Source organism: Musca autumnalis, unplaced genomic scaffold (assembly GCF_047663935.1).
Source record: "Musca autumnalis isolate F117 unplaced genomic scaffold, ASM4766393v1 scaffold_1, whole genome shotgun sequence".
Taxonomy (NCBI): Eukaryota; Metazoa; Arthropoda; class Insecta; order Diptera; family Muscidae; genus Musca; species Musca autumnalis.
Window position 1 is genome coordinate 251,540,461 of NW_027411644.1, and position 12,472 is coordinate 251,552,932.

Below are 12,472 nucleotides of genomic sequence, written 5' to 3' on the forward strand. Positions count from 1 at the left end.
TTATCGTAGTAAAAAGTAGTAGTTTCTTGCAGGTTCTGGAACAGAGTAATAGTTTTTCATTAATATAAAATTGACTATTCATTAAAATATTTATATATCTCAGAAGGTTGCAGGCAGGGTTTAAAAGCCAGCATCCAAAAACAACTGCTACAAAATATTGATACACACGGCTAAATAAGCAACCGAACGCATATTTATTTTTGTACATTTTTGCTTATTTCGTTTTTTACGCCTAATATGTATTTTTTTCGTTAGGCATAATCGACAACCACGCTACATATTTAGCTGTCGGCTGCCCATTCGTCGCAGCGAATTAGCCAAAGAGGGTGTTTTTTGTCATTAGATTTGCCAACGCAGTAATACAAAAGATGTCATTTAATGTCAAAATGCTCCCATCATATGGTAGAACCTAAAGAATACTAATTATTATTGTTTAAAAATAAAAAAAAATATATATTTTGAACGGCTTTACCGAAAATTCACATGTCCTTTGAACGAAAAGGTGGAATAATTATATCGTGATTTTTAATGCATTACACTGGTAACCCTGATCTCAAAAACAATTGTTTGCTGAAAACATGGCTAAGCCGTTGAAACTTTGTTGCTTATTCTCTTTTCTGATATGTGTTGATCATGTGTGCTGCAAAATATGAGTATGCGTGCCCGATGCTATTTATTAAAGCGACAATATCAACAGCATCGCTAGCAATATTTTTGTGAACTTTGTTGCTACATGTTGCCGTTGTTCATTATTGCTAAACATATTTCGAAGAAATTTTAGCAGGCAAAGCTACAAATATTCGGTGCTTTTGCTAATATGGCGTTAGCATTTTAAACCCTGGTTGCAGGTTGCACATTTCGCTTCGGAAGAGATGTCCAATTAACGGAAACCAAGAGCAAAGTTGGCAATAGTTGACAATCAAAAGATCTACTTTAGGAAATATTAAGATTATATAATTTTTTTTTATCAAAATTATTATTATTATAACTAAAATTTTAAATTTATATTTATAGAATTTATATATTTGTTATCAAATTTAAATTTCTAATTCTTGATAACGGCACTTTGCTCATGTACAGTTGATGTCAGCTTATTATAACTAAAATTTTATATGTATAGCCTATTATCAACAATATTTTCGGAAATAGTTATTTTAATGGTCGTCAAATTTTCATATGATTATCGCTTCCCAGCAAAATTTGACGGAAGGGGTTCTTTGCGATGACGTGATTTCATGTCATCTTTTGCATTGGTTCAAAGGAAGTCGTGAAAGATCCGATCTTTTCATTAGGATTTGAACCAATGCAAAGGAAGTCGTGAAAGATCCGATCTTTTCATCAGCATTTGTACCCATTCCATCGATCCAATAGAGATGATGTTTGTGTTTTTATTTACACACCTGTTTATTTTCAACTTGGTATGTTCCAGTACTGCAAAAATCTACTAATTTTTACTATTTTTTCCGATAACATAAAGGAAAAATTGTTATCGTAGTAAAAATAAGTAGATTCTTGCAGTTTCGGGAACAGACCAAAGTTGTTAGAACTGTCGTCGTGATGTTGTCTTACATTTCCTGCATATCAAACAACTAAAACTTCTAAACAATTGGTATTATATGAAGTCCCAACCATCGAGCTAAAAATAGAATCGGACTGCACACATTGCTATTTTAAAAGTTCCCTTGTCTGTTCTAAATCTGACATAGAATGAAATCAATCAAATCTCGCTTCTTGGAATTTGAAAAAAAAGTCCGAAACGAAAAGGAACAAGAATCTGAAAATAAAGAAGAAACTACTTTTGGAAAGAAACAATTAAAAATAAATTAATTAAGCATAAATGGTATTTTCCATAAAAAGTCTCTCCTCCCCGTTCATTACATTTTGTTCTTAGAGATCCCTAAAGCAAGCCGGGTTGTAGATCCCTACATATTTCCGTCACTAAACAAAAGTGTATAAATTACCAAAATGTTGTTTTAAAATAACAAAATTATAAAATAAAAGTAATTTACGAAATAAAAATACTTAAAGGAGTGCATTTGGAGTCCATGTTGAAATCTGAACTGGTGATGGGAAGATAATAGAAAAAACCTTTTGTAAGATGAAAGAATATCAGTTGCGGAGAACGGAGGAAGTAATCTTTTGCGTTGCAGCGGTGGTGATTACATTGCAATTTTGGATGTAAACTTTTGAAGAACTAAACTGATAAATTAATTGTAGCTATTTCATGAATTCGTTTGAATTAATAAAGAGTTTTGTTTTTCATGAAAACCATATTTCAATACAGCATTTCCATTTTCCAAACAAGACATGAAAATTTGATGCCAAGGGGTTGGTGAAAATTACATGCCAAAGCATTGGTTAAAATGACATGTCAAAGCATGGGTTAAAATGACGTGACAAAGCATTGGTGAAAATGACATGTCAAATCATTGGTGGAAATGACATGCCAAAGCATTGGTGGAAATGACATGTCAACGCATTGGTTAAAATGACATGCTTAGGATCCAGAAAAGAACGTCATCTTTTGGGGTCCACGCTCATATAAAATTCATCGATGAAGATGCTAAAAAGATGACATGCTAGATCACTTGCACCCATGATTGAATGTCATCTTTGGCATCGAACATTTTGCTGGGTTTAGATTGCCTGGGAAATAATTTTCATATTTAAAAAGCTATAGGGTAAGTGCACCTAATGTCGGCATGTACCAGTAGTCGGCACCTTTTGAATTTGAACTCAAATAACTAAAAATTAAGAAAACAAAATAGGAAAATATTCTTAAAACTGCTTCAACAATATTGTCAGCTAACTTTATATAAAATTTCATTGAGCTAGGGCCAATTATTATATCGAAATTTAAGTTTTTGTCAGTGCGGGTTTTTCACCACAACCGAAAATGCATGTTTCTTAAGAAAAAAATTGTGGAGATGTTAACCTTATAAGCTCTGTAATTATTTTAAAATGAAGAAATTTTCCACAACATTTTTGTTATGTAGGTAGAGAACAGTTAAAAGAACACTTTAGAAAAAGAAATTTTTAAAAAATATTTATAATTGTGCAATTTTTGCTGATGCCGACTTTAGGGACAAAAAAATATAAAATTTGCCTGAAGTCGGCATGGGGTTATAAACATTGATTTTTATCGATTACTTTTAGCTATAAATTATAAAAAATACTAAAGAAATACTTTAAAGGCTAATTAATATAAAAATAGTTTCAATTTGAAAGGAACTTTAGCGATTTTAAGCAATATTAGCCATGATTTGAAGTGCGTACGCTGTGGGGCGCCGACAACTGGGTAATAGATGCCTACTATTGGGTACGAACTAATTTATTTAAACAATATGTTAAAATGTCCTTATTTTTTGAATTAAAATCAATAGAAATGTATATAATAAACTAGAAATGTATAAATACCGAATGTTTAAGCTATTGTTCTTTCAAATATTTAAGAAAAAATTTAAACTATGCATTTTTTCTTTATTTAAATATAACATGCCGACTACTGGGTCATATCATGCCGACTATTGGGGAATGGTGCCGACTACTGGTGAAAAAGCAGTATTTCACTAAAATTGTATTTTTTGCATGTTGAACAGAAATAATCAAAAAAATTGTTTATATAATCTAAAACTACACAAAATAACGAATCATAACAACTTAAATTTAATTTGATTGGATATTTAGACTCGGAATGACATACGGCTGAAGATGCGAGAATCCTTAAAGTGCCGACTACTGGTGCACTTACCCTAACTTCATTATGGATGCACATATCGACAAAATTCTGTCAGTTTCGCCTTATCTGATGTATGTATATACTGCAGTACACATGTGAGAAGGAAACGTAAACATATACATATAAAAGTTTTTTACTTAGATGGCCCAGTACAGAGCATTTGTTCCATAGACCGAACTAAGAAAAGATCTCCAATTCTCTCTGTTTAGTGCTTCGCTTTCTGGAATACCGCGCCTTGTCATCTCTTCATCCACTTGTTTGCGCCATCTATTCTTTGGCCTGCCAATTCTGCGTGCACCGCCAAGCGGCCCGAATTTATACGCCTTTTTAGCGGGTTCACCATCGCTCATTCTTATTATATGGCCTAGCCAACGCAATCGCTGCATCTCGATACGTTTATCTATATAAAAGTTAACATCTCAATCTTCGAGTTTTGTCCTCTGCGGCAACACTGCGCGGCGTGAGATTGGTGGTGCGAAGTTATTTGTCTCTTCGGACATTTGCGGCAATCGAACTACAACGTCTATCATTTAGTACACTTGTATCGACAACAATCATCACAATTGATACCAACAGGTTTAACACAGGTTTGCCGCTGGATTAACCAATTTTTGGCGTAAAAGTTTTGTTCGTCACTTCGAACCGTAAATGCCAAATTATACCTAATTCGGTCTGAAAATATAGCTAAAAACGTCAATATACTTGAAATCGGATAGATTCTGAAATGGGGCTAACCACTCCTGGGAGTTGGATAGACTGGTTCAAATAATTCTCTTAAGACAGGAGCTGTTATTATGTTGGGAATTCTTTTTTGAAGGCTAGCTAAGTTCTGCACGGAGAAAACAAAATGCAGAAAACAAATAATATGTTTGGGTGCAACCAAATAATATGTTTGGATCCACATATGTTACGATAGGGACTGTTGCAAACAAATAATATGTTTGGATCCAAACATGTTATTTGTTTGCACCAAAACATATTATTTGTTTGCTGTATTTTTTTATCCGTGTGGTGGACAATACTCCGTGATGCTGTTTCGCTGCAGAATGCCGAATACGTCATGTTACCGATTATCTTCATCCGATCGCCAAATACGCCGTGTTCCCAATCACTTTCATCTACAACAAAATCCACCATAAAAAGACCAATTATTAACTCAAAATACTCAAAGAATAATTAATTGTTTGAGTTTATTAATCCGGGATTTCCACTCAATCACAATTCACTTTACTATTATTAATCTTCACTAGGACTTTGGAACTCAGCAACGGTTGATGGCACATTTGTCTCGGCATTAGGTACTCTTCCAAAACTTAAACGTTGTCTCTCTATGAGATTATCACTCAAACGTCGAATTGTTGATATGAAATTTCCAAATTGATCCGTTGAAATTGATGAACCATCAAACTGGAAATGAATTTGTTTTCTGATGTTATTCTCTTCGATATGACGTGTAACAATACCTTACCATAAAAATACTCCATAGCCGAATGCAAAACTCATTAGAAGGACAATGGAAAATTTAAACAATTGCAAAATAATACCAAAAGCTCCATTCCATATTAACGAAACAAAAATTTGGACAAAAACGCCGAGGACATTACACACAATACAAATTAAAGACATTTTATGCTGGAAATTTAGTTGCTTCAATATGTAAATATTAAGGTTTTCGTATGTTGACAATTAAAAATTAAAAAATTGGTCTGTTCCAGTGCTGCAAGATTCTACTAATTTTTACTATTTTTTCCGATAACATAAAGAAAAAATGTTCTCGTAGTAAAAAATAGTAGCTTCTTGCAGGTTCTGGAACAGAGCAAATGTGCTTTTTTTCATATTTGGTCTGTTCCAGAACCTGCAAGAAGCTACTACTTTTTACTACGATAACTAGTGCTCTGTTCCAGAACCTGCAAGAAGCTACTATTTTCTACTACGATAACATTTTTTCCTTTATGTTATCGAAAAATATAGTAAATATTAGTAGATCCTTGCAATACTCGAACAGACCAATTTTTTCCTTTATGTTATCGACAAAATAGTAAAAATTAGTAGATTTTTGCAGTACTGGAACAGACCAATTAAGTCCATATTTACATTAGGCAATTTTCCTTGCGGCAATTGTCAGTTTGTCGGTGAGAGAGGGTGGTGAGATGCAAAGGGTTACCAGATGCCTCACCTCTCTTTCCATCAAACTGACAATTGCCGCAAGGAAAATTGCCTAAAGGCCCCCATTCATTTACCAGTCTGTGCCTTCAGTCCGATAAACCCTTTCTGTATGTGTGACTGACAAGTGTGTAGCACGAACCATCAGTCAAGTCTAAAAATCTTGAGTTTCTCCTCCAAAAATGAATGAATTCTACGTTATTTGCGTTCCTACACCAACTTTATTTTCTGTTTTCAAAATTGTTTATTGACAATTTGAAAATAAACACAATTCACCCAGACTGATGAGGGTTCATTTTGAAATCAAAACTATTTTGATTTTCATCAGTCTTCTAAAACTCACACATACATTCTCAAATTTTGGAATATTTACACATACTATCACAAATGCTGTCGGGTAGACTGATACGTGAGTGCCCTGTTTAATATAGATATGGACTAAGCAAAGACATAAATGGTCTGTTCCAGAACTGCAAGAATCTACTAATTTGTATATTTTTTTTTCGATAACATAAAGGAAATGGGTGACGTAGGGGATGGAAGATACCAAGCAACGGCCCTGACCGGTTTAAACATGGCAAAGCCCAGGATTTATATTGGTCCCTCTTTCATCCCAAGTGGACACTGACCTCCCCATGGTGTCACCTGGGGAACTGCCTTTAACACCCGTTAAAGGTAGTGAGCTAACATGTGCCGCGCGTTCACCCATAAGAACGTTAAAAACTTGGGTTTGGGCGTCGGGTTAGTAACCCTCCCCTAGAAAAAACAGCCTACTATGAAAAAACGAAAGAAAAGAAAAACAAACCCCTCTAAATTGACGAACCCCGCAAACGTTTTAAGGACCATGATCTGCGAATCTGCACATGGAATGTTCGCACTCTTTATAGAGAATGTGCAGTCTTCGCATTGGCAGACGTACTTGAAAAGTACTGCCATACAGGAAATACGATGAATTGGGAAAGGCGTCACAACAACACCTAAAGGTGACGCACTGTATTATAGTTGCCATGACGTAAAGCATGAGTTTGGTAGCGGATTTGTAGTTAGTCGGAGACTAAAACATCTGGTATCCAGCTTCACCCCATTGCATGAAAGACTTGCTGCAATTCGAATAAAAGCTAAATTCTTCAACATCAGCTTTATTTGCGCTCATGCCCCCACTGAAGAAAATGACGAACAGACCAAAGATATATTTTACGAGCGCTTAGAAGAAACATATGGCCGTTGCCCTGCCCATGACATTAAAATCATTCTAAGCGATTTTAATGCCAAAATTGGAAAGGAAAATATCTTTGGCCCAACAGTCGGGAAATTCAGTCTCCACAGTGAAACATCTGACAATGGTATGAGGCTGATAGACTTTGCAGCTGCAAAAAACATGGTAGTTAGCAGTACCAGATTTAATCATCTCGATATTCATAAGGGCACCTGGCTGTCTCCAGATCAGAAAACAAGAAACCAAATTGATCATGTTGTGATAGATGGAAGACATTCATCGAGCGTGTTGGATGTACGATCGTTCCGAGGCGCAAACATTGATTCGGACCACTATCTTGTTGCAGCAAATGTACGCACCCGCTTAAACGTAGCAAACAAAGTACGAACAGACACAACACGAAAGTTAGACATCGGTAAGCTGCAATCACAACAGATAGCCACAGCATATTCCACTCAACTAGCCCAATTGCTTAATCAAAGCACTCCTCATCCCGATAACATATCAGCGCAATGGCAAAGTATTGCCCACTTAATGCAAACAGCCGAAAAATCCATACTTGGATACCATAGACCTCCACCAAGGAATCCATGGTATGATCAGGAGTGTCGTGCTGCCACCGAAGAGAAAAATGCGGCATATAGGGCTACTTTACAATCCGTAGCAACGCGTAGCGCACGAGAGAGATACAGGGAGAAAAAGGGAGGAGAGGAGAAACCTCTTTTCCTCAGGAAAAAGAGAGAGATGGAAAAGCGGGAGTGTGAAAAAATCGAGATGTACAGGAGCCAGAATGAAGTCCGGAAATTCTACCAAAGAGTCAAGTATCAAACTGTTGGCTTTGGTACAGGCACATCCTCCTATAGAGACCAGCAATGTAATTTGGTAACTGATACAGATAGTGTACTCAGGATATGGAAAGAAAATTTTTCAAATCTGTTGGTATCCAATAGCAGCGAAGACGACGAAGATACCACAGTCCCAATCCCAGAAGATGGTATTGAATGTATACCGCCCAGTCAAGATGAGGTAAAGACAGCAATAAATCGGCTGAAGAATAATAAGGCAGCAGGGGCCGATGGCTTACCAGCCGAGCTGTTCAAAACCGGAGGCGACACGCTGATAAGGTGTATTCATCAGCTAGTTAGCACCATCTGGCAGGAAGAACGAGTACCCGACGATTGGAACCTGAGTATCCTGTGGCCCGTCCACAAGAAAGGAGATAAGACTGTATGCTCTAACTATAGGGGCATAAGTCTACTACCTATTGCGACTAAAGCCTATGGTCAACGAGATAATTGGACCATACCAATGCGGCTTTAGACCTGGCAAGTCCACCATTGACCAGATATTTACCCTGCGGCAAATCCTGGAGAAGACCCAAGAGATGCAGATCGACACCTACCACCTTTTTGTCGATTATAAAGCAGCCTTCGACAGCCCGCTGCGTTCAAAGGTATTCCAAGCCATGTCTAAATTTGGTATCCCCGCAAAGCTCATCCGGCTTTGTAAAATGACTTTAACTGACACGAGGTCCTCGGTTAAAATAGGAAAGAACCTCTCCGAAGAGTTTGGTACCAAAAGAGGTTTCAGACAAGGAGACAGCCTTTCGTGTGACCTCTTCAACATCCTGCTAGAAAAGGTTATACGAGAGAAGTGGCACAATCTACACCAATAGTCACATGTTACTTGCTTATGCTGATGATATAGACATCATAGGCCGATCAGTAAAAGAAGTAACTGATACCTTTATGAAGGTCGAAGGAGAATCTGCTAAAGTGGGTCTGGCGGTAAACGGTGAGAAGACCAAGTTGATGGTGTCGACGCGCAATGCGTCCATTGAGCTCGGACCGACTGTGGAAGTTGGTTCCTATAATATTGAGGTAGTAAAAGACTTCGTCTACCTCGGCACCTCCGTAAACACAACAAACGACATCAGTTGTGAAATAAAAAGAAGAATTGTATTGGCCAACAGATGCTACTTTGGTTTAAGTTAGCAGTTTAAAAACAAAGCCACATCTCGTCAAACAAAAATAACGCTGTACAAAACACTGATACTATCAGTGCTGATGTATGGCTCCGAAGCCTGGGTACTTGCGCAAGCAGACATGGCAGTGCTTTGTGTTTGAGAGAAAAATTCTTCGAAAGATCTACGGACCAATCTGCGTTGACGGTGAATATCGACGTCGCATGAACCACGAGCTGTATCTGCTATACAACGACATCAATATTGTTAAACGTATCGAGATGCAGCGATTGCGTTGGCTAGGCCATATCATAAGAATGAGCGATGATGAACCCGGTAAAAAGGCGTATAAATACGGACCGCTTGGCGGTGCACGCAGAATTGACAGGCCAAGGAATAGATGGCGGAAACAAGTGGATGATGAGATGAAAAGGCGCGGTATTCCAGAGTGGGAAGCAACAAATAGAGAGGAATGGAGATCTCTTCTTAGTTCAGCCTATAGAACAAATGTTCTGTAATGGGCCAGCTAAGTAAGTAAGTAACATAAAGGAAAAATGTTATAGTAGTAAAAAATAGTAGGTTCTTGCAGATTCTGGAACTGAGCAAATGTGCTATCTTTGCAAAGAAAAAGTAAGTCCATATTTACATTAGGCAATTTTCCTTGCGGCAACTGTCAGTTTGATGGAGAGAGAGGTGAGGCAAATGGAACTCTTCGCCTCTCAACCCCCCTCTCATCGACAAACAGACAATTGCCTCAAGGAAAAGTGCCTAATGTAAATATGGACTTAATAAAAAAATTTTCATATACTTTTAGTTCTGTTCCAGAACTGCAAGAATCTACAAATATTTACTATTTTTTCCGATAACATAAAGGAAAAAATGCTATCGTAGTAAAAAATAATAGCTTCTTGCAGGTTATGGAGCAGAGCATTTGTAAATATTTACACTATCAAATTGAACCCCTTGATGAATTGATGAACCCCTTCTGTACGTGTGTGCTTGATAAGTGTGTAGCAAAGCATTCAATCAGCCTGCAACCGAAATCTTCATATTTTCCCCTAAAAATGAATGAACTTAATTTTTTTCTTTTCTTTTGACAACTTTGAAAACAAACCATATTCAAATCAAAACTAGTTTGATTTTGCTCAATCCATAAAATTCCCACACACATTCTCATATTTTGAAAAATGTTGACATCAAAATATGGTAGTGTATGTCTAGTGTACAGCGACACACACTCCCTTTCGCTGGAGCAAATATTTGCCTATGACTATGTGTATGGCTATCTCAAAATATGACCAACTTTACTAGTAAATAACAAGATGCGGGATATATCACCTTCTTGACTTCATTTCGACTCCTCTACATTTCAATTTGTTCACATTCTCCAGGTCTCTGCCTTTCTCAACTTTAACATTTATGTAACCTCTTTCTGTATAAAAAATGGGTTATAGGGTTATACCCTACATTTTTTCTAATCAACGTCCAGCAATATATAAGTTTTCGTTTTGGGAATTCCCTGATTCAAAAAATTTATTAACACAATCAATTAATTAGAGTACATTTCTATGATTCTTTCATTATTTTTTGGGAATTTTTAATATACAACCCTATATACCCAAAAAAGTGAAGATTACGATTATGTCTGTCATTATTCATCGTAACAATAAAATACCACTCTTTTATTTTAGTTTTTATGGTCTTTAAATCAAACTTTGGGATGATAAGAATTATCGCCTTTTAGAATAATAGCAAAATACATATTTCAATCGATGACATTATGTTTATCAGTTTAAACAGTTTATCAGGATGCCAACAAAATCAAAGACAAGCAACATTTGAATGAGTGGACATTCCCGTCATTAGTGTCCGAAACAAAATGTTGAAAACACTAATTTTAATCGGTTTAATTTCGCAGTCAATAGCTCTTGGTCATTCACGGACGGGTTATGATGCCGAAACGAATTTGGCAGATGTTATTTTGAAATCAACGCCATTTGTTGATGGATCCCAAGAATGTTTTGCTACGTATTTGCCAAAAATTAATGAAGTTACTAATAAATATGAAATCGGGTACTCTCAATGTTTGGAAATAGCTGAGAATGCTAGGCAAGCTGTAGAAGATGAAGTGCAGGTCGATCGTAATCAGATTTTAAGTGATACCAACGAAGTTTGTAATTTATATGGATCCTGCAAAGTTAAGGAATTAGCTACTGAATTCTTTGAATGCTATACAAATGTGGTAAGTATGGCAAGTTCATTTGTTTTCTTTTGTTTATTGATATTTTTGTTTCCATTCCATAGTCTTCTGAAGTTCAAACAATAGCCAATGCCATAAAGGAGCTATCCACCAGCAAACTGCAATACTTAAAGCCAAAATATCAAATGATTTTGTATGATCAAAATATGTGTACGGATTCATGTTCGAATGCATATGTTCAGGAATCAACTGGCCTATATGCTGCTTTGCAGCACTGCCTATCTGGTGAAGCACATTCACAGGAGTCGTCAACGACGACAGAAAATACTACTCAACCATTGACAGAGGAAACCACTCTCACAACAGAAATTAATACAACTGTGATTACATATTCTACACCTCAAAGTCCTCCGGTTCCCCCAACGTTACATCCTGCTAGCACAGCACCAGATACAATTACACCATTTGAACCAGAAATAGTAACGCCGGACCCACCTTCGACACCTCCAACGCCCTCAACACCAACTAGTACCGAATCGGATTTTCCAACACCACCAAACGTATGAAAAATATTAAATTATTTAGGGAAATAATTTTTGGAGATATCGAAAGTTTGAAAAATAAATTGCAAAAAAAAAAACTAAGCCTCCATATGTACATTAGGGTTATGATTGTTCTTCTATTTTCCCAAGTAGAAATCAAAGTTCATTCATTTCTGCTAGAGAAAATAAGAACAAGTAAAAACAAGTGAGCAAAGGCTATAGTCGGGACGGGGCCGACCATGTGATACCCTACACCTCTACCCCTGTGCATAAGCTTTTCACTGGTAAACATTTCTTTAAGGGAATATAATCCGACTACCACCAAAAATAATATGCCTCTTCTCTCTGGGACTCCCATAAGCAACCACAATTTTGTGAACATCCGATCAAAATTACGACCTGTCGCTTGATTGCAAAAAATGGAAGAGTTGGATGCATTACCAACTATTGTGGTATCTCCCTAGTTTGACCACCTTCTCCAACCTGCTTTACACCAATGTAAAGGCAATATTTTCTTCTTCCATTGACAGGCTTTGCCGTTGGAATACCCTACTAGAAGCCGATATATTCACAGAGAATAAAACATTGAATTTGTCTCCAAATGAGTTTTTCGCCATTCCGACCCCTAAATATTATCCGTCTATCACCA

At 36.7% G+C, this 12,472-nt stretch overlaps 2 long non-coding RNA genes across 2 annotated transcripts in view; one reads left to right on the forward strand and one right to left on the reverse strand.

Moving 5' to 3' along the window:
• LOC141389341 (uncharacterized) overlaps positions 1 to 12,472 on the forward strand; it is a 69,619-nt gene that overhangs the window by 9,446 nt on the left and 47,701 nt on the right. The window lies entirely within an intron of this gene.
• Positions 4,911 to 5,400, reverse strand: LOC141391192 (uncharacterized). The gene is made up of 2 exons (XR_012409584.1): positions 5,208 to 5,400; positions 4,911 to 5,146 (listed from the first exon to the last, which is right to left on the reverse strand). It is a non-coding gene; the product is annotated as an uncharacterized lncRNA (long non-coding RNA).